Below are 21,944 nucleotides of genomic sequence, written 5' to 3'. Positions count from 1 at the left end.
CATATAGAAATTTGATAGAAAAAGATGCAATGTAATACTAAATTAAAATTTATTTAGAAAAGAACAAACACATTTGCTTAATTTTAGGTTGTTTTATTCTAATAAAATTGTAAGTCCTAATTGGTTATAGACTATTCATTATTAACGCCTATAAATATATATATATATATATATATATATTGGATATGGCTTGAGTCTAGTGCTACAGTGCATTAATTAGATTCAATATAACATGAACATGTATCTAAAATGTGTTGTGTCCGCGTCATGTCAGGTTCAATAAACAATAGCACTGAACTCAAGTATGATAAGATATATAGAGACTTATCTTTAGAGAGATTGGTAGTACATCAATCATAGAGGCTGGACTAGCTAGTAGCTAGCACCGTTTTTGGACAGAAACCAGATGTGATTTTGTTGTCAAAGTAAAATCTGAACAGTAAGTTGTTAATTGTTTTGTTAATGCTGATGCTTGAAAGTTGAAACTTTGAAAGAATTTCACATCAAACTTTGAAATCAATTTATCATATAAAGTGTGATACTTTTTTGGCACACCACAACAACACTTTATGGACCATGATATAGAAAAAAAAAGAAAGAAAGAAAATATATATAGTATTCAACGTAATAACTTGAGAGATAATTTTGAGTGATTGAGAAATGCTAGAAATTGACTGTTAAGAAAGAGCTATGCTTTGGTAGTGGAGCCTTTAGATCGATTGAGAGTTACAAAAAAAGCCAAAAAAAACCCCAAATAGGTCCATATATTATATATATTAGTCTCTCACTTTGGTCTTAGACCCACCTTGGCAATAAGCTCTTCCCAACTCACTTTTTTATACATTATTAGAAAAGCAAAAATACAAAAAATCATTCTCTCGTAGTCTCATTGTCTTAAACTCAAAAACTCTCTAATAATCATAATAATAAAGTCTCTCACTCTCTTTCTCACCCATGCTCGCTCGCTCTTGCTCAACAGCCTGGCACCTCTCTTTTCGAAACACGTATTTGAATTTGTGAACATCGCTAGCTAAGCTAGCTTGATGCCCCTTTGGACCACTTCTACCACGTGGCTCTGGCCCCACCTTGCCGGCATTGCCACGTGGACCCCCTTATATGTAGGGGACCTCAATTTTTATTTATTTATCTAGATTATATATAATATATCCCCTCAAATATAAATATCGACCCCTCCTTCGGTTTTTGTTATACTTATACTGCAACAACAACAAGTGCTCTCTCTCTCTCTCTATATATATATATATATATATATGCTTTCAATTATTTCACGTCCCTTTCTTCGTTGGGTCCATCCCCTAAAAGATCTCCAAAACCCGAGAGACTCTCTTGCAGTTGCACCCATAATTTTTAATGCTTTTGATTTTTCCCTCCTTTTCTTTTTCCTACATTTTTTCTTTATAATTTCCCTTTCGGTTATGTTTTTAATTTGAATAAACTAATATCAGTCAGGTTTAGAACTTTTCAAAACTAACTTGGTCCCTAATAGCCGTATGAGAGTGGAGAAAAATGAATGACAGTTTAGAATTCAGATTGTGTTTACCAGTTTAAAGACCAAGTTAGTCAGTTTTGAGAAGTTTTAGATTTGATTAAAATTAGATTAACTGTATTTTATCCTTTTAATTTCAACTTCATTAACTTGCTTATATGAGTTATGTTATGTTGTGTTGTGCTTTGTTTTTTCTTTCATAAAGATTAAAATGTAAAAAAAAAAGAAGGAAAGAAAGTAAAAAAATTTATCTCGAAAAGGGTGGAGCCATACCATGAGAATGTTGGTCCCTTAGTTAATGTAATCATCTCAAAGGATGGTGACCCACTTGAGAAGGACATGGCTGTTTCCTTCTCAAGTCCCAAGAACAATAACAACAACCCCTTGCATTAAGATTCGGCCATGGTGACTCTAATTTTTTTAATTAATTTATCTAATATTGTTTTGTATAAGATATTATTTGTCAAACAGTCCAGGAAGTTGCTTTTGGCGTATTGCACTAGGTTCTATATGAATAGTCACACAACTTTGAACCTTAGATTTCTATTTCCTTTAATTATAAACAAAGTGATGCCGGGTTCTAGAGGCATTTTAGCACATTATACCTATCTTTAGTGACATCCTAGACTCCTTCAATTCAATTATATTACCTCTCATTTGATGATAAAAAAGTAAGGTGTGTTATTACTCGAACTTTTCTTTCCTCGATGACTAGGAAAGTGGAAAAAGAGGCTTTTAAAACGTAGCCATCAACGTTTAGAATATTTACATTAAAGTTTTTAATGCAATTGTTTTACCCCGTCAACAGACTCAACAATAAATTAATCAAATACATATAATATAACATAAACATAATAGATAAAATCTAATATGATATGGTTTTTTATACCTCATAAAACTTCTTGGACTATAAAAGCTGACTAATACCTTTCACACTGGGTCCCACATAAGAGCAATTATATATATATATATATATATTTATATATTTATATATATATATATGTTGTTTGCTTGTCTCTTTAAATAAATACTAGTAAATAGCTTTTCTTTTTTACCCTAAGAAACAAACACAAAATCTTGAATGGCTCTTGTGTGACATGAATGGCACATTTGAATAGAAAAATACGTCATGTATATTCTAATCATTTTATCATAATATAAGTCTCAACCTCAATAGATTCAACTTTTTGGACCAATGGAGGAAGAAACCGAATCGGCTAAAATACGTAGGGTTTGGTGGTGCGAGAGAGTCACGAGGCTTAATTTTTAAGCAAAAAAGAAAAAAAGAAAAAATTATAAATATGCAAGGTACTTGGTTGCTTATAAACATCATAGAGTATCTAGACATACCTCATTCAAGAGAAATGGTTGGTTAGGGCATAACATCATTAGGTAAGGCTTACCTTAATATTCAATATATATATATATATATATATTTTTTTTTTTTTGGTTGCTGATTTTATTTACGCAAACAAGCAATTAGGATATACTTGGAAATATATATATATATATATATATATATTTTTTTTATACATTTTTGGGGAAAGATTAGGATCACCTGAATATTTAAACCTAAATTCATTATGATATTGTTTGGTAAGTTTATATAGTGACGCATGAGGGCATGGAATTCCTAAGCCATTAAAGAGACATGAGTGACACGTAGAAAAAAGAAAAGTTTAGATAATTATGTAAATGTTTTTATGATCTTCATTTAGTAAACTTTGTTGAGTTTCCTTGTACGGGGCATTTCATGCGACTATTCGGTCAAATGGCCATGCTTCGGTGCATGCTCACTTTGACCTAGGTTTCTTGAAATTTTCTTTGAGTAGTACACACTGCCTAATCGTGACAGCAACTTTATATTGTAAGGTCAATACCAAGTTGGCCAGCCCAGATGAGATATGAAAATCACCAATCATCTTAGGTTGAAAGAGTTTAATAATAAGCTTCTTTTCATTTTCATTTCATCCAGAGTCGAATAATTAAGGTTACTCTGGGCTATATTGGTTAGATACTTAGATTATAATAAACTGTTCAAATTTGAACAAAAAATTATTCTTTGTGAGACGATTCGATTGTGTCCTTAGTACTCGCTGATATTTGACATTATGAACCACAATCATTTTGAACCTTTTTTTTTTCAAAATAGGAGCCTATGAAGTCCTAAAACATGGGCAGCCCTTGCTACGGTGAAAAGGGCCTGACCAGTATTTATCATTGACCCCCAGTTCAGACAGCAATTTTGTCCTTTAACCAAAAGAATTTTAGGGTTTGAGAAAGAGAAGCATATAAACAGCCAAGCCAACCTGAGCAAGTTCACGCGTGGTTGGATGAAATATTTCGGCACATATGGTATTTGGAAAAAGTTTAGCTCCAAACTCCAAACTCCAAACTGGTTTGGAATTATCTTCTTCCAATCTATTATGTGATAATTAAAGATGTCATTTATGTGTAGTTTTTGGTTGCATGATTTTTTGAATGAGTCATATGACTTTTTTTTAATTTTTTTATATAAAGAGTTTCAACCTATTATGTCTATTTTTAATGATTGCATTTTTATCATCAGACCAAGATATCAATCAATTTTTGGTTTAGGCGAAAATTGAATGATAGATTTTTTATTCAATTATTAAAGACTTTATTAGTTGAGTTAAAAGGAACTTACTAATGAGTCATATAACTTGTTTAAATAATATATATAAATAATATTATAAATTGTCACCTAGTAGAATGGAGGAAATGTTTGAACTAAACTTTGTCATTATGTAACCCTAATTAATGATTGTGCTCTTTATCATCAGAATAAAACACTAATCAATTTTTGGTTTAGGTAAAAATTGAACTACAGATTTCTTATTTTATCATTAAAGAATTTATTAATTGAGTTAACTGGAACCCACTAATGAGTTATATGACTTGTTTAAATAATATACATAAATAATATTATAAATTGTCATCTAGTAGAATGGAGGAAATGCTTGAACTAAACTTTGTCATTGTATAACCCTAATTAATGATTGTGCTCTTTATCATTAGACCAAGATATCAATCGATTTTTGGTTCAAGTGAAGATTGAACCACATATTTCTTATTCTATCATCCGAAACTTTATCAGTTGAGTTAACTCCCACTAATAAGTTATATGACTTATTTAAATTATATAGATAAATAATATTATAAATTGTCACCTAGTAGAATGGAGGAAATATTTGAACTAAACTTTGTCATTGTGTAACCCTAATTAAAGAATGAAATAAAGAAAAGTGAGCATTGTAATAAAGTTAATACCAGAATTTATGTGTTTAGCGGTAAAAAAGTTATTTAAAAAATTTTAGGCTGCTTTTATTTATTTATTTATTGTGTTTTCTTCTAAGTTATATAAGTATCCTGTATCCCATCATAATTGTTTTAAAAAATAAAATTGATGTCTGGCTCAGGTATAATAAAGTTTTTTGTTATTGATAGAGAGATTGATTCAAATTCTGCTCACAACAAGGAAAATAGATTAAGAGAATCATGGGTTTCACCTTATATTTTGTATATTCTATGCATCTAATGCATTTCCAATAGAAAAAAAAAAAATATATATATATATATATATAGATTTTTTTTTTCTGTTTTTAGTCAAATTTGAATCTATTTAGAGAATATAGTACTTATATCACTATATGTTATATATATATCTTTTTTTGTTAGAAAGTACTTATATATATATATATATATATCTATAGTTAATTGAATCCATCAGCAACCAATAATTAATTGACTTATTATAAACCTTGGGAACTCGGTCATATATATATATATATATATATAGTTGAGTTCCACAAGAACTTTGAGCATGAAATATACCTAAACCTTAGAAATTGATTCCAACCTCATCTCTCTTATTAATCCAACTTTTTAATTAAGATAACACCACCCCCCCCCCCCAAAAAAAAAAAGGAAGGAGCGTGGGTAGGTGTTAAAGGAAAAGTGTTCCACCCCCACCACCCCCCCCCCCCCCCCAAAAAAAAAAAACAAAGACTCGTAAATGTAATTTGCTGTTCAAAAGTGGGGATAAAAAATTAAAAAAAAAAGAAAAAAAAGAAAAAAAAAAGGGGCATCCGGAAAAGGAAAGGAATAATGTGAGTGTTTTTAAAGGACAAAGCAAAAACATGGGACCATCCCCATTTTTCTAACACTTGTCCTTATATATTACCACGCACACACACTCACACACGCAGTGTTAATATTATGACATAATACTAGTATTATATTATAGTGAGTGAGTGATTGTCATTGTATTTGTGGGCTTTTGATGAAGAAGAAGAAGAAGGTTGGTGTGTGATCCCATTTTGTCTGTCTTACCCTTTTGCTTTGCATCATTTCCTTTTCCCTATCTCTCTCTCTTTCTCTCTATTGGGCAAAGAGACAGTTACAAATTGGCGTTGACGCTTCCTCGTACATCAATTTGCCTCTGTACTTTCTTTCTTTACCACTCTTTTCTTTTTTTCATTTTACTACTCACCACTTAGCCTATTTTCCCAGTTTGAGAGGTATTTCATTTTTCAAACTCCTAAATAACCTTAAAGAATTGGAATTCCCGTCTACTTCCCCCATATCATTGGCCGTACAAGTCATTACCCATTTAGCAGACTTTCTTTCTTCCTTTCCCCTTTTTTTTATTTTTTTTCTTCTTATTTATTCTTTATCATTTCACTGACCACAGATTTATTTTTCCTTTTTTTAAAAGGAAGAGAGTCTCATTCATGTTTGACAAGTGGTTTGTCTTTTTTTTTTTTTTTATAAACCAATTAGAAAGATTACCCCATAAAACTGAGAGTCCAAAACCTCCACACTTTTCCATGAACTAAAAGCATAAAAAAGTACCACTCGGCTCAACTCACCGCAATGACATAAGTGGTTTGTCTCTAACTACAATTATTTATACACATTTCAATACATATACCCAACTAATTTGCAAGAAATAGATCGAGTGTCAAATAATCTTTACCGTTGAATCAGTCAAATTCAGAGAAATGATAGCATCTCTCAAAGAAAGGAAATGATTCACAGCATATGGAACAGGTAGATCAAGTACATCGGCAAAAGGCCCATGAACTGTAGCCCATTGTTGTCGTCCACCTTTCTGGGTGGCATGAGCATAAAAGTACGTACACAGGTCCCAATAGTGTGCATGTATGTCAATTATTTTATCAGACCCCTCCCCCCCCCCACCCCCCAAAATGAAAAAAAAAAAAAAAAAAAGAGAGAAAAAAAAAAAGCAAGCATCAGCATTATTGAATTTAACAAACGAAAATAAAATGTTCTCCTTTTCTTTATTTCAACAACTGGATGTAAGTGGATTTGAACTCTCTCTATGTAAAGAACTAGACAACCTTATCCCTTTTTTTTTCATAGTACCCAGTGCATTAGTTGGTAACACTAACTGGAACAATTTATTAGTACATGACCAAACCCTAAAACACCTTGAATTCACAAGAGAAAGATATGAATCCACTAGAAAAATAGAGAATAAAATATTGAAATATCAATAAAATAGAGAACAAAATATTGAAATTTTTATTGATAGATCACTTCTGCCTTTTGTTTTACAACTTAATTAGGAGCTAATTTAAAGGCCTCGAGAAAACATAATTAATTTTCAATTAATGTCCTACTAGATAAGAATTCTAATTTAACTAAAATACTCCCAAAAAAGATGCTCAAAAACAAGGAAATAACATCAAATTTTAGAAAATTCCAAAATTCTCATAAAAAAAATAACAAATTTCAGTAATTATATATGATGCATGTTCTATGTCAAACCCCTCTACTTAAAAAAAAAAAATATATATATATATATATATATATATATATCATTTTTGAGTTTATTTTTTAGATTTGAAAATTTTCATGAGAAAAAAATATTTCAAATACTTCAATCACATTGTCTTATTTCCATATTTGACATCCTTGATCAAGTATCTTCATTCCCCCCCCCCCCCCCCCCTTCTTTATTTTAAGGCAATTAAAAAGATCCATAAAAATTTTTTTAAAAAAAATCAAATATTTCAACCAAATGATAAAATTAATATATTAAAATATTTTATTGTTCAAACATCAATTGGGTTATTGGACTTGTGGGACATATCGTTTCGACAACCTCAAAAAAAAAAAATTTTACTCGTGCATAATTTTCTTGAAAAAAATTTATTTTCAACAAAATTCTTCAACTCGTGCCTCTTGTTCATATACCTCAAAATCAACCTTGTCATTCTCTTGTTTTGAAAATTCTTAAGTTTTGAATTTTGAACTCATATACTCAACCTTCAAAATCACATCTTTCTTTGGTATTTGAAAGATAAACCTTAAATAATTAATCCCTCTATAAGAATTTAGATGCTTAGAATTGTCATTTGTACCACTCAACTTTTCATAATAATCACAGAAAAAAGAAAAGTAACTAAAATACTTTTCGTCTGTTGCGAGGAAAAAGAAGAATAAGTCAATTTAACTTAACAAATTTTATCATCTTGTATGTCATCCAACCAGTCACATCGTTACGAACTCATTAGATAGAAGTCTTACTTCTTCTTTTTTGTTTTTTTAGGAATCTCCAAATAACAAAATAATCCTCAAAATCAAGAATCCAATCAACAGAATTCCACTTGCACATATTAATTCCATTAAAGAAAAAAAAATTCTAGTAGTATCTTTTTTTTAGGAACATGTAGACAAAAAATTAAGTTGACCTCAAACTAAATATCTAGTATAATTTCTCTTGTTGCTTCCATAATTCCTATTGCTGTAAATTCTTTTGCTAAATATAGGGTCATATATAATGTTGCCATCTTAGAAAGGATATATGTGAGTGCCTGTTACCGACAAGCATTGCTTGCAAGGTGTTTTGTTGGGATAAAGGAATTCCTTGTAAGGAATTCTCCTTCACAATCTTTGTCAATATAATTGCTACTGCTTCGTTTGTTGGCCACTAGAATAGAAAAAAACAAGAATTTGTTACCAAATGATTCAACGTGATAGCTAGCTTGAGAATGGTTAATACACAATTAAAACCTAGAACACATTGAATCTACAAGATACAGATATAGAGAATAGACTAGAAAAAAGAGAAAAAAAGATTGAAAATTTTATTATTATATAACTTACAATATTCGTTTTACAACTTAGGGAAAAGTTATACTTAATTAGTGTAATTTTAAGCAACGTTACATAACCTAATAATTTTTTAATGGATTAAAAATTTAAAATCCTGTTGTTGGATTATATGTTTTTTATTTTTTTAACAGATATGCTAAATTTCGTGTCAAGTAGATGTTATTTATTATTTAATCTAAGAATCGTCTTTTATAATATTTTTAGAATAAAAAAATTTTGAATTTAAACATTTGATAAATGTCATAGTTATGAATCTTTGATCACTTTGAAATTTGCAAGCACAGAGGTCAGAGGGTATGTAGATGAAGAAGATTTAATCAATGATGAATTTCTCAAAATTTGCATTAAATAAAAATTATGCAAAATTTAAGCACAGTACCTTAAATGCAGTACATTAGGTTCCCCAATTGAATCAAACATATGAGTGTATTGAATTTAATTATCATCATTGGAAAAGGAAAAAATGATTTTGTTTCATTAGTCAATACGATCATATTTTTTTAATTAAATTAAAAACCTAATGTACTACATTATACCTAAGTTTTGTCTATAAAATAAATATTGAGTTATATAACATTGCTTAACATTGTACTTTAGCTAGCAAAGAGTCTTATAACTCAACTTGTACTTCTTGGCAGGGGTGGAGCCAAGGGGAGGCGAGGGGAGGCAAGTGCCCTCCGAACCCCACCCAAGGACTCCCCTACCCCACATTTGTTGTTGTAATTTTATTTTTTAAAGTTAGGTTCCACATACAAAGCTTTGTTTTTATAGGGTTCTAAAGATGTGAACGTGATATTGAAGAAATAGCTAATTAAGTTTCAAAAGACAGATTTTAATGGAAATAAATTGATTTCAATTAGCTTCTTAACTGCTAGTATTTCCAGTTTGAGAATAATTTAACTGGATGGGTTTTATTCATGTTGGGTTAAAATTAAATTGGCTTTGGTTAATTAATTCAATTACCCAAGTTGATTAATTAGGTAAAATTACATGTAAATCGTGGAGACACCAACAAATCAGCAAATAACTAATGTGCAACAGAAAATAAATTAACACAATGATTTGTTGACAAATAGAGAAAATTTCTTGCAAGACAAAAACCTTATTGGGTGAATTTAAGGCCACAACTCCTAAGAATCTACTAATCAATAATCAAGCGGTTATAAGTATAAAGAATTTTACCACTACCCTGGTCTATACCAAAAATACCAACCTATAGTTGAATATTTGTTTTAATACACAACTAGCTTGTAACCACATGCATATACATGGATACACTTAAAGATATACAATAAGATGTATAATATAATTCTCATATATATAATTTAAATACTATTGATAGTTATTTTTATATTTTGTTACCTCTTTAAAAAAATTTGTAAGGATATTATTAGGTATAAAATGTAAATTGTCAATATTTAAAAAAAAAATATATATTGTGTAGCACTTTTTTTTATTTTTTATTTTATGATTCATTTATTCTAAACTCTTTGGGTTTTGTATTTAATAACTCACTTGGATGAATATTAATGATGTGGTCTTATATTTGATTCTAAAAAAAATAATAATAAAACTCTTTAAGAATAAATAATTTTGGACACATGGTGCAAAATTGGAACTCTAATTTGGAATTCTAATTTGAGTTTCTCTCAGTTTCACCAATTATATTATATTATATTATATATATATATATATATAGATTAAACTTGATCTTGTAGCAGACTTTTTTGCTTTGCAAAAATCTCCAATCTATGACTAACTCTTTTGCATGGATTCCAATACGTGACTAACTCTAGTAACTTGATTAATTGTTATTAGCTGCAAAGTTCTTCACTTCATAAACGATAAATATCAAAAAACACTTGGTTACAAAACTCTAAGGCGTACAAATGCAGTAGCTTCACACAGAGCATTTGAGTTCTAAATCTCTATTTCTGTACTTGATGACTTTTAAAATAAGCCTTATATATATCTAAGGCTATAGAGAGAGAAACCCTAATCATTCAAGTCATTATGGGCTGAAATTCATATATGAGAAATCTAAAATCGTAATTCTTGATAGATCGAACTTGTGTCAAGCTTCTTCAATAATCTTTGATAGTAGATAGTGTCGAGCTTTAATAAGACAACTTTTCTTCACTTGTTTTTTTGGATCAAACTTCATGTTTTTAATGATACCACTTGATATGTTAGAACAACATACTTCTTGATACATTAAACCCAACTTAGATCTACCCAATTACAAATAAAGTACGTTTTGTCAAAGGATTAACTAATTACATAACAATTTAATGTAGTCTATGTCACTGTTCACTTTCCTATAAGTTGTTAAAATAGCCATGAGAAGAAATAAACAAGGTAGCATTGGTTCCCAACATAGTCCTAATTTTTATGTGATAGTCTTATCATGTAATAACATTATGGTTTTGAACAATTAATAGCGAAGACAAGTAAATCAATTGAATAACTTATCTGATTATCTCTGCACAATGACGATTACTAACGTTTAATCTTTTTTACATTCCTATGATTTGTTCGAATATCTTATATTTAAATTAATCTTTTAACTTCATACATTAATAATGATTATGATTTCTATACTTGTTTGCAATATACATTTTTAGCCTGTTTAAATTATGAAGTAGCTTAAGCATTACAATGATTATACTAACTCCTACGCTAGGCTCAAAAAAAAAAAAAAAAAAAAAAATTTAAAACCAAGTATGAAAAGAAGAAAATTATAACTTTTACATTATATTTTCTATGTTGATCAAATATTTTGTTTAATAAATTAATTTTTTCTTATATTAATAATTTTTAAATAAGTTTTGTCTTCAATATTATGTCTTAATCCCCCCCCCCCCAAAATCAAAATCCTAACTCCGCCACTGCTTCCTGGTGATATAGACATCTAAGGTTCTAGTTCCCTTCCTCTAACTATCAATTAAAAAAAAGTTATATATACTACAGTTCTCAGGATAACTCTACCATATAGTTCTTAAAATCTTATCTATTGATTTTAAATGAATGGGTCAGATTTTTCCACATCATCAATAACTTAAATAAATACCAAGATGGTGATAGTCAATTTTTTTATTTTTTAAATGTTGTTGATGTGGCAAAATAATCTACACTCATTTCAAAATGAATGAATAGGATCTTAAAAACTCTACGATGGAGTGACCCTAAGAACTCTAGATGTTATTTCCTTTTTAATAGTAGATAGTGGGGGAGAGAAGATGGGGTTTGAAGTTCAAACCACAAGTATTAGACACCACAAAGGATATTGGGCTATTACTTGAACCCTATAGAACTCTAGATCCTACCTATAGTGTAATTTAAATCCTACCTAATTAAATTCTATTCCAAAGTATGGATTTTAATATGATACGGTGGGATTGTTTTACTACTATGACGTTTTGGTTCATTAAAAATGAACTAATTGCCAAGAGTTTTGTGCTTAATTGATACTTTCTAGTATGTCCAACTAAGATATTCAAAGTTCAAATCTTCTCTCCCCAACTATCGAATTATTAAAATAAAAAAAAATAAAAACCAAAAGACTCTTTAGTAATAAAGGCTTTCTCAAATAATTTAGAGCTTCCTATGAATTAAAATCACATGGACCAAGTTTTGCATATGCTTTTGGTAGTTCTATTAGATTTCCGTTGCTGGACATAGCAATGGAAATTTTTCCAGCAGCGGCTTTGCGTTTAAATGCCAAACAGCCATAAAAGTAACGATGAGAATTACCTGAAATTAATGTTGTGTTTGTTTGGTAGGAATTTAATATAAGAATTTAAGTTTCTAAAAAAAAAATAGAAAAAGAATTCAAAGTTCTCACTTAAATTATGGATTATACCATTGAAGTAATTTTGTGAAGGTTTGAATAAAAAATCAGAGTTCAAACTTCAAACTCCACTTACATCAAAAATCAATTAGTGATTTGGTTTTAAATTATGGCTCCAACACTTATGAGTAGATTTCTAAAATTAGTTTTATATATATATATATATATATATATGAGCAAGACTTAGGTACAATACTTAGGTATTGTTCCTTAGGTTCCTTTTTTAAGATTCTACCATGTGGATTTTTTCTCATGGTATGGAAGTGTATTTTTTAATTAGTTGCCACATGACTGAATTTTAAGAGGGAAACCTGAAAAACAACATCTAAGGTACTGTATCTAAATTTTATCCTATATATATTCTCATGGATTGAACTTGTGACTTACGAATTTACGTTACTTCCCAAGCCAATAAATCCACCACCAGATTGTGTTTGGGAGGGGGGGGGGGGTGAAAGTTAATTTCTTTAGAACTACTAAATGCCAAAAATCTAATTTTCAAGAATTTAACAAGCCAAGAGTTTGCACTTAAATCATAAATTCTTAAAATTTTGGCCAACCCAACGAGTCTTATTAACTCCTAAGGACGAAGTCACAGTCCTTTAGCAATAATCATTAATTAATTAAACTATTATTATGGTTTGGTTATCTCAAACTTATTCAATACTTGGTACCGGTCCTCTCTAATATAATATAGTCGACTCAATACATTAGAGTTTCTAGGAGAATTGGTTTTCAATTAGTTCGACACCATAGGTTGAAACTCTAAAAAAAAAAAGTTTCTAGGAGATAAATAAAAGTGGTATTTTTATTATTTAAATATTAATTATTTAATTTTCCTTAATATACTTATTTTGTTTAAAAACCATCCTTGTTGCTTTTGAGATATTAAATTATTAATGAAGTTTTTGTATTTAGGTTGTTTGTACATCTCTTCTATAATTGAGAATAATCAATCAATTTAATCTTCTTATGATATAGCAATTGATCTTAAGTAGGATTTTATCAAATTTAATATATTTAAGACCTATGGCGTCTGCTCTATGCATCTCTTTATTATTAAACTAAAATATCAATTGATTTTTTGTATAGACAAGATTTTATTCGATAACAAGAGACTTAACAAGTTAAGCTAATAGAACCTACGAAGCCTCAAGTTAAGGAAATTGATTAACAATGATTATTCATGATTTTAGTATGTTCAATATCTTGAGGGTCTTCTTTGAAGTGGGTAAAGAACGAAAAACCTTTTTTTTTTAATAAAAAAATTAATTATTATTCTAAAAGAATTTTTAACAATTTCGGTTTTTTTATTTTATTATAATTTATAGTGGAGGGCCTTAGGTCCTTTTTGTTCATTTTTTAGGCATGGGGCCTTACGCTTAGACTTGAGCCAGCCATATCTCATAAATAATAAACTTAACTATAAATTTAATTAACTAGACACTCACTATTATGTATATAATAGAAGGAAATAGAAGGAAATTGATAAGGATATTTTTAGACCTACAAAGCTGATGACATGACAAGACTGACGAATACATTTCCATGGGCAGATAGATTCAGAGGAAGCAAACCTCAGTTAGGCGAACCTCAATATGGACGAATCCAACAAAGGGGACGGACCCCAGGTGGACGAACCCAATAGAGGGGGACGCACGGTACTCGCGTGGCTCCCATGCGGTTGGAAGTGCTCATTGATAAGAGAAGTTTTGCAGCGCTGGTAAATTAATCCATGTTAGGTGAAGTCATCAGTCTCACCAACACGACCATAGCGCGAGCGACGACAGAATGAGATTGACGGTCCCATCCTAAAGCTGACGAGAGCACCTTGTTGGTCAACCGACACCCAAAGGTGACGACTTGGACAGTTAGACGGGGATAAATTGTTGACGAGTGCATGATTAAGTCCGTAAGTAGTTTCGCCCCGTCAAGATAAGGTTACTGACCACGGCAAACAGACGGATCTATAACTAAATAGACGGATGCGTCTCTAAACTTGCAAAAACATATCTTAAGGCATCACATATAAGTGACCCTTCCACGACGTTAACTCCATAACCCATCAGCTAAAGCTGACGAGGCTATGGAGTAGGGGGCAACTGATAAGGGTAATTTTGTAATTAACCCATGACGAAACAAAAAGGCGACAGACATAACAAGGTTGTCAACTTCATTCATGAGAGACAACCTTGTTATAAAGTCTATAGCTCCACCCCATACCTGACGGATGCATCTTAGGCATAGTAAGCTGAAGACACTAAGCTGAAGACACTAAGTTGAAGGCAGTAAGCTGAAGGCAGTAAGCTGAAGGCACTAAGCTGAAGGCAGTAAGCTGAATGCAGGAAGCTGAAGACACTAAGCTGAAAACACTAAGCTGAAGGCAGTAAGCTGAAGGTAGTAAGCTGACGGCACTAAGCTGAAGGCACTAAGCTAAAGACAGTAAGCTGAAGGTAGTAAGCTGAAGGCAGTAAGCTGAAGGCAGTAAGCTGAAGAGAGTAAGCTGAAGGCAGTCAGTTGAAACACTAAGCTGAAAATAGTAAGCTAAAGACACTAAGCTGAAGGCAGTAAGCTGAAAGTAGTAAGCTGAAGGCATTAAGCTGAAGGTAGTAAGCTGAAGGCATTAAGCTGAAGGCACTAAGCTGAAGGCAGTAAGCTGAAGAGAGTAAGCTAAAGGCAGTCAGTTGAAGCACTAAGCTGAAGATAGTAAGCTAAATACACTAAGCTGAAGGCAGCAAGCTGAAGGCAGTAAGCTGAAGGCAGTGAGCTGAAGCAGTAAGCTGAAGGCAGTAAGCTGAAGACAGCAAGCTGAAGAGAGCAAGTTGGAGATAGTAAGCTGAAGACAGTAAGCAGAAGAGAATAAGCTAAAAGGGATATATGAATCTCTGACGACCCTGACGAGGGAGTAGGCGAAGTTGATGACCCCAACGAGGGGGTAGGCGAAGCTGACAACCCCGACGAGGGAATAGGTGAAGCTGACGACCTTGACGAGGTAGTAGGCGAAGCTGACGACCCTGATGTGGCGTGAAGTGACGTTCCAACCAGACCCATCAGCCTCACTTTTGTCCATTGGCAAGTGACAGTAGGGAATCAAGAACTTTAGGGCGACAGGGTCAACTCGTTGACGTTGGAAAGCTGACGGCTTAAGGCTGTAGGGGATGCACAAAGCTGACGGTTCCGACATAACCTTGACTTGGCTTCCACGCATGGGTATATAAGGAAATATCTTGCACATCACGCTCAGTGTTAAACTCCTACAAGGAAAGGATTCCGCAAAATACGCTCACAAAGACTCCTATAAGGAAAAGACTTCTACAGCAAGAAAAAGAGGTCAATCCTCTACTACTATAAAAGCCCCAATACCCTCACTAGCTAAGGTACGCACAATTGACCCCGCTCTAGCATTTTAAAGTTGTGAGAAGTCCTAACTTAACCTTCGGAGGGTATTTGGCCGGCACCACACCGGTGCTCTTTGCGAGGTCTTCTCTTTTTGTTGTGCAGGTGTTGTTTCAAGTGTGCGAGAACCGTGTGGCTCACTGGTGATTTTTTCGGTATCATCAGAAATAATAAAAGAAAACTACTACATAATACTTAGATCACAATGAAAGAAAAAAGTCGTAAAACGTGGATTTTGCCGCCCATATAAATGTTGTTCCTGTAACAAATGAGATTCAATTCAATTAGGTGCTTGTATGGTCACAACCATGTGAATAAATAAGTTTGTTTAAATTGCATATAGGGTTTGGATTGGATCCAGTGTTGTAGTGCACTATTTTTTTTTTTCCCCACTAGCCACTGCTATGGGTTCCTGAAAATAATACCATACTTATGGTAGACAAATTATTTAAGAAGAAAATATAGTTTATTGACATGTGCTGATATTAATTACCAAAAAAAAAAAATGTGTTGATATTCAGCCTAAAATTAATAAAATGTTCCTCCCGCAGCCAAAGACAAGAGAGAGAGAGAGAGAAAAAAAAAAAAAAAAAAAAAAAGGAAAATTGTAATGTTCCTTTACATTGTCTCTAGAACGTGTAGAAGCAACTCTAGTAGTAATTTCAGATCTGAGACAGTTTATGGAATACAAACTACAAAGTCGCAATCTAGAGGCGCTAGGGGTCGTTTTCTCTTTCAATAACAATAAACAGAAGAGCCTTTTTTGGGGTATAGCTAGAAATATTGGGCAAATGTTATCAAATGTGACCCTAGTCCTTAAAATAGCTTCGCTAAAGTCCGTACGTTGGTTTTTGGAGTTTGGAACCAAAAGGTCACAGAAGGATAATTAGAATAGTACTTATCTTGGCTAAATAATCTGCGTTAATTAACTGGAATCCACAAGGACAAAAATATAAACTTTTTCATCTACTACATCGTGACTACACTACTCTATATATAGGTGATAGTAAGTACCACGGAGTAAATAGTTCTTTAATATGGGAAGTGGTACTTCGAAGTCTTGTGAGATTTAGACTACTACTAGTTCCTCATGGCATCAAAGAAGAGAGATTTACTATGAGGGTTGGACCGCAACTTATTGAAAAACTAGTAATAGATTGATTGCCACATGTATTAATAATCATTCTTGCAGTGTCAATCTGCCACTAATTATAGCTAATAAATTTGACGTATGATTGTACACACGTACCATTAATTGCATATGCCACATGCAAGTAGATGATTTGGACCAATACTAAACGAGAATCATCTAATAAATTTGTAATTAATCAATTTCCCTGATGACTGACTGATTTTGGAATATATAACTTATTAGGGTATGTTTGTTTTAGTTTAAAATATTAATTTATTTTCCCTACTAGTTGATGCACATCTTTTTACAACCTAATGCAGTAGAAATGTTAGTAATTAAGATTTAAGAGTGGGAAAGAAGAAGAAGAAATCGCAACACATTTTCTCAAATCTAGTTGATGCATATCTTTTTGAAACCTAATGCAATAGATATGTTTGTAATTAAGAGTGGGGAAGAAGAAGAACTGGCAACACATTTTCTCAAATGTGATGGTCGAATCACTCTTTGAAGTGTCAATTAACCAAATTAAAGCAGAAATCAATCAATAGCAAAACATTAACTTGTCACTTAACCATCAGCTTCCCTAAAAATATCAAGACTTTGCAAATTAAGATATATGATTGCAAAAGAGAATGCGGCAAAATTAGTTGCCACGTAGAGCAAAATTAGATCGAGGATGATAACCACGCATGCATTATTCTTGGCTTGACAAACTAGTTAATGTGATGCATATTGTCGATCTCAATTTAAAAAATGTGAGCAAAAAAGAAGAGTACATGTACGTGACAGTTCAGAGAAGAGAAAATCACTATACAGATCTATTATTAAATTGTAATAGGATTGATGTTGAGAATGAACAACTTGTGGTGATGTTTCTCAAACGCTCCCATATCGATCACTCATAGAGATTATCAGAAAACGATTCGTTCATGCATAATATACTTGTGGGATAATTCAGAGATAGTGCCATCATATGGAACAATCGTACGTATACATCATGCTGTTGGTCCCGTTTTAAGTAGATCAAGATTTTAATAAGAGAGCATGGTAGAGTCTGGTGGAGAATGTCAGTTGATGCTGGCTTTTTTCCATCCATCCGTAGAGCCAAATTTTTAGGTGCATGGTTGATGTTTGTGTTGTGTGTGCCGAAGAAGAAAAGGCAAGGAGTTGTTGCTTGAAATAAAATCGATGCCAAAACCAAAGCTAAACCTATCCTTTAACCTCCACAACCACCTGTATAAAAAAGGGTGGCTCTTATTTCTCCTAAACCTTTCTCATAGAACTTGAACGTGAACTTTATACTACAAATTAAGGAGAGAAAGAAACTGTACACGTATGGCAACCAATACATATTAAAGAATTATGAAGTAATGCTACGTATACAAGATTTTCATAACAAATTTTAAATGTTAAGTTGTTACTAGTTATAATCTAAGAAGTACGGACACTTAATTTAAGGTGTCGTAACTGTGTTATACTTGTGTCATATTTGTGTTGTATTTGTACTTTTTAGGTAATAATATGGGTTTATCACTAATATAGCCTTTCTTACCCACCAATAATAACTTGATACTTAAAATTTGTTGTGAAATTATTGTAGATGTTGTATTTTTATTAATGGCCAGAAGCATAAGCCATAAAGTAAAAATGAAGCATAAAGGGACACGTGCATAGCCGACTTTGGCACGTGAGGGAAGGATGGGGGATTATACATATGTAGGTTAATTAAGTGATAAAGTGGGGCTGTCAAGCGTGTGAGAAGAGGGTGGGATTCACGTGAGAAAGCCCAAAAAGGAAGACAGGTGGAGAGAAGGAGAGGGTTGGCTGTCAATTATCGATCCAGTTTGCAGTTGGAAAGAAAAGTGTTTTTATCTCCCTCTCAATTGAGTGTTGAGTAGCGGTGTGGGGTTCTCAATATTGTAGCTAGTACGTTAGAGGACAATTCCCACTTTCTTCCCATTTCTTTTTATTTTTTTTTATATATATAAATTAATTCTTCTTGCATTTGAAGAAAACAAATTAGAGGGTATTGTAATATATAATTGAAGTTTGAAACCTAATTATTATGCGCTATACTATAAGTATGTTGATTAGACAATATAAGGTTTAATGTAAAACCAAGAAATTTAAAAAAAAAAAAAAAAAAAAAAACATGATTAAACCTGTTGAAAAGGATGCTACTTATTCCTTTGGAAGTCAATGAATTTAAGTACATTCTAGGTTTATTGACTTCAATTTGCATACATCACGGGGTTAATTACCGGATATAAAAGGTGTTTATTATATATATTAATCAAATTAATTAAAATTTTCTAGTATTATAAAATACTTTTCATACTTTTGTAAAGACAAAAATGAAGAATGGACTAGGATTTACTGTTTCATAGAAAGCCTATGTGTAAGTACTAATTAAGGCTGCTAGCATATATATCTCAAGAGAAGTACACAAATTAAATATCTATAATTAATAGTAAAGCTATAATAAAACTCGATTTTGTGTGCTCATTTGGTGTATTATCAATATAACAATGTAGCTCTAAATTGAAAGAAAAGGATGTGGCACCTCATTGCATCTTTAATGTAATTCTTAGTTTCCGCATTTTTACCCTCTGCCTAAACCTTTTTTTTTTTTGAGGAGAGAAACTGCACAAACAAGCTAAACAACAACAATGATGATAGCTCCAAACTACTTCAGTTAGATACTATTTCTTGCTTTCAACAATTAAAATGTCCATATCTGTGAGTACGCAATACAATATTGGAAAGAAAAGGGATGCATTGTATCTAATACCAATACTTTGAGAGTGTATTAGATTAACTAATGTATAATCTGTGCATATGCACCATACAATTAAAAAAACACAATTATACATATATGGATTCAAATTATACCTTATTTAAGTCATAGATATATACTTGATTTTTACTCTTTCTTTCTTTTTTCTTCTTTATTTTTTGGATATACACATGAGTTTACTTTTTTTTTTTTATTGACTTTTTTTGATGGTTTATTTATTTTTTATTTTTTGAGGAACTGGTTTATTTATATTAGATTCTTCATTTTTTGCACAACATTAACTCACCTAGAAATTAAAAATATATATAGATTGGACACGTGGCGCAAAATTAGACTACAATTAAAATCCAATTTGAAATCTAATTAAATTTTCTCTCAGCTTTACCTATTAATATAGACTAGTTTGTAACCCCATATATATGCATCGATATACTTAAAGATATACAATAAGATACATAATATAATTCCTAAATACATAATTTAAATACTATTAATAGTCATTTTTATATTTTGTTAACTCTGTAAAAAATTTTGTAAGAATATTATTAGGTATAAAATATAAATTGTCTATTTTTTTTAATTATTGTGAAACACTTTTTTTTTTTTTTTAACGATTCATTTATTCAAGACTCTTTGGTTTTTGTACTTAATAACTCACTTGAATGAATATTTATGATGTGATCCCACATTTGATTCTAAAATTAAGAAATAAAACTCTTTAAGAATGAATAATTTAAGACACATGGTGCAAAATTGGAACTCTAATTTAGTTTGATTTGTTTACTTTTAATTTAGACTATTACTCTTTACCCACTTAAAATCCGCAAGTGTTAATCACACATCAAAAAATGAAAGTCAAGAAAACACAATAAGTAACAACTTCATTTACATTTCAACTACGTTACATTTATGTGCCAAAAAGTAAATATAATTAGACATAAGTTGAATAATATTGCCGAACTTTTTTAAGCTACTGGATGACAAATTCAAATTTATTTCAAAACGCAGGTGGTGGTTAAATATTTTTTCCACTTTAATTAAGAAGATATTTAGGGTATGTTTGGTAACTATTTTTCCCTCTTATTTTCTGTTTTCAAAAATAATTTTCTATTATTGAGACCAAAAAACTTGTTTGGCAACTCAAAATTGACAGAAAACAAAAACTGTTCTCAAAACTCAATTTGTGAAAGAAACTGAAAACATGCAAAATGCTATTTTCAGTTTCTAGTTTTCAAAAGTCAATGAAAACGCGTATTTAATTTAATAAATTTGTTTCATTTAATGAGTTAGCATTAGAGTTCAAATTTTAGTAACAACATATTTTAGTATTTTCTATTTTTTTCTTCAAAGAAATATTTTTTAATTTCAACTAACCAAACAAGTTTTTGATTTCAAAAATATAAGAAAATTGTTTTTTTTTTTTTTTTTCAAAAACAAGTTTTTGAAAATAGAAGACAAAAACTGTTTTCAAACATAACCTTATATCTTTGGTATAGTTCATTGGTTGGCACTCTACTCATTCCCCTTTGTACGTGTGCACGCATGTGTGTACGATAGGACTTTTTTAAGATTGGGTTCCAAGTTGAGTTTAGTGATTTATTCTCCACAATTATGCAGAATTTATTGATGATGAAGGAGGCATCAGAAACTGTGCTCCCACGTAAGGGAACCAAATATTGGATTATGCTTAAAGTTTGTCAATGACTGGAAAAAAAAAATTAAAAAAACCAAAAAACAAAAACAGAAAATACCTACACAATTAAGGATTTGAAAGCACATTCGCTAGAAGCTTTGTGGATCAGCAGTTTTGGTTGATTCTCCTCGAGATGAGAATTGGTTTCAAGTCTACTTTCTTCTCTTTTTGTAATTAAAAAATGGTTGTTAATATCTGTTAAAGTACACTTATTAAAGAGGAATCTAGAAAATTTGAAGTTGTAAATATTAATAATAAAAAATATTCTTGAAATTGAAAATTACCCGACTCCTTAAAAAGGACCCTATTGATTGCAGTAGCTAAAATTATATTAATCAATGTGGACCAATAAAAAAAAAAGGCATATTGAGCATTTTGCATTTTAGGATTTGGTTAGAGCAATAT

The sequence above is a fragment of the Quercus lobata genome, chromosome 6, assembly GCF_001633185.2.
Source record: "Quercus lobata isolate SW786 chromosome 6, ValleyOak3.0 Primary Assembly, whole genome shotgun sequence".
NCBI classification, from domain to species: Eukaryota; Viridiplantae; Streptophyta; class Magnoliopsida; order Fagales; family Fagaceae; genus Quercus; species Quercus lobata.
The sequence above is the reverse complement of the archived record's forward strand: the minus strand, read 5'-3'. Positions refer to the sequence as shown.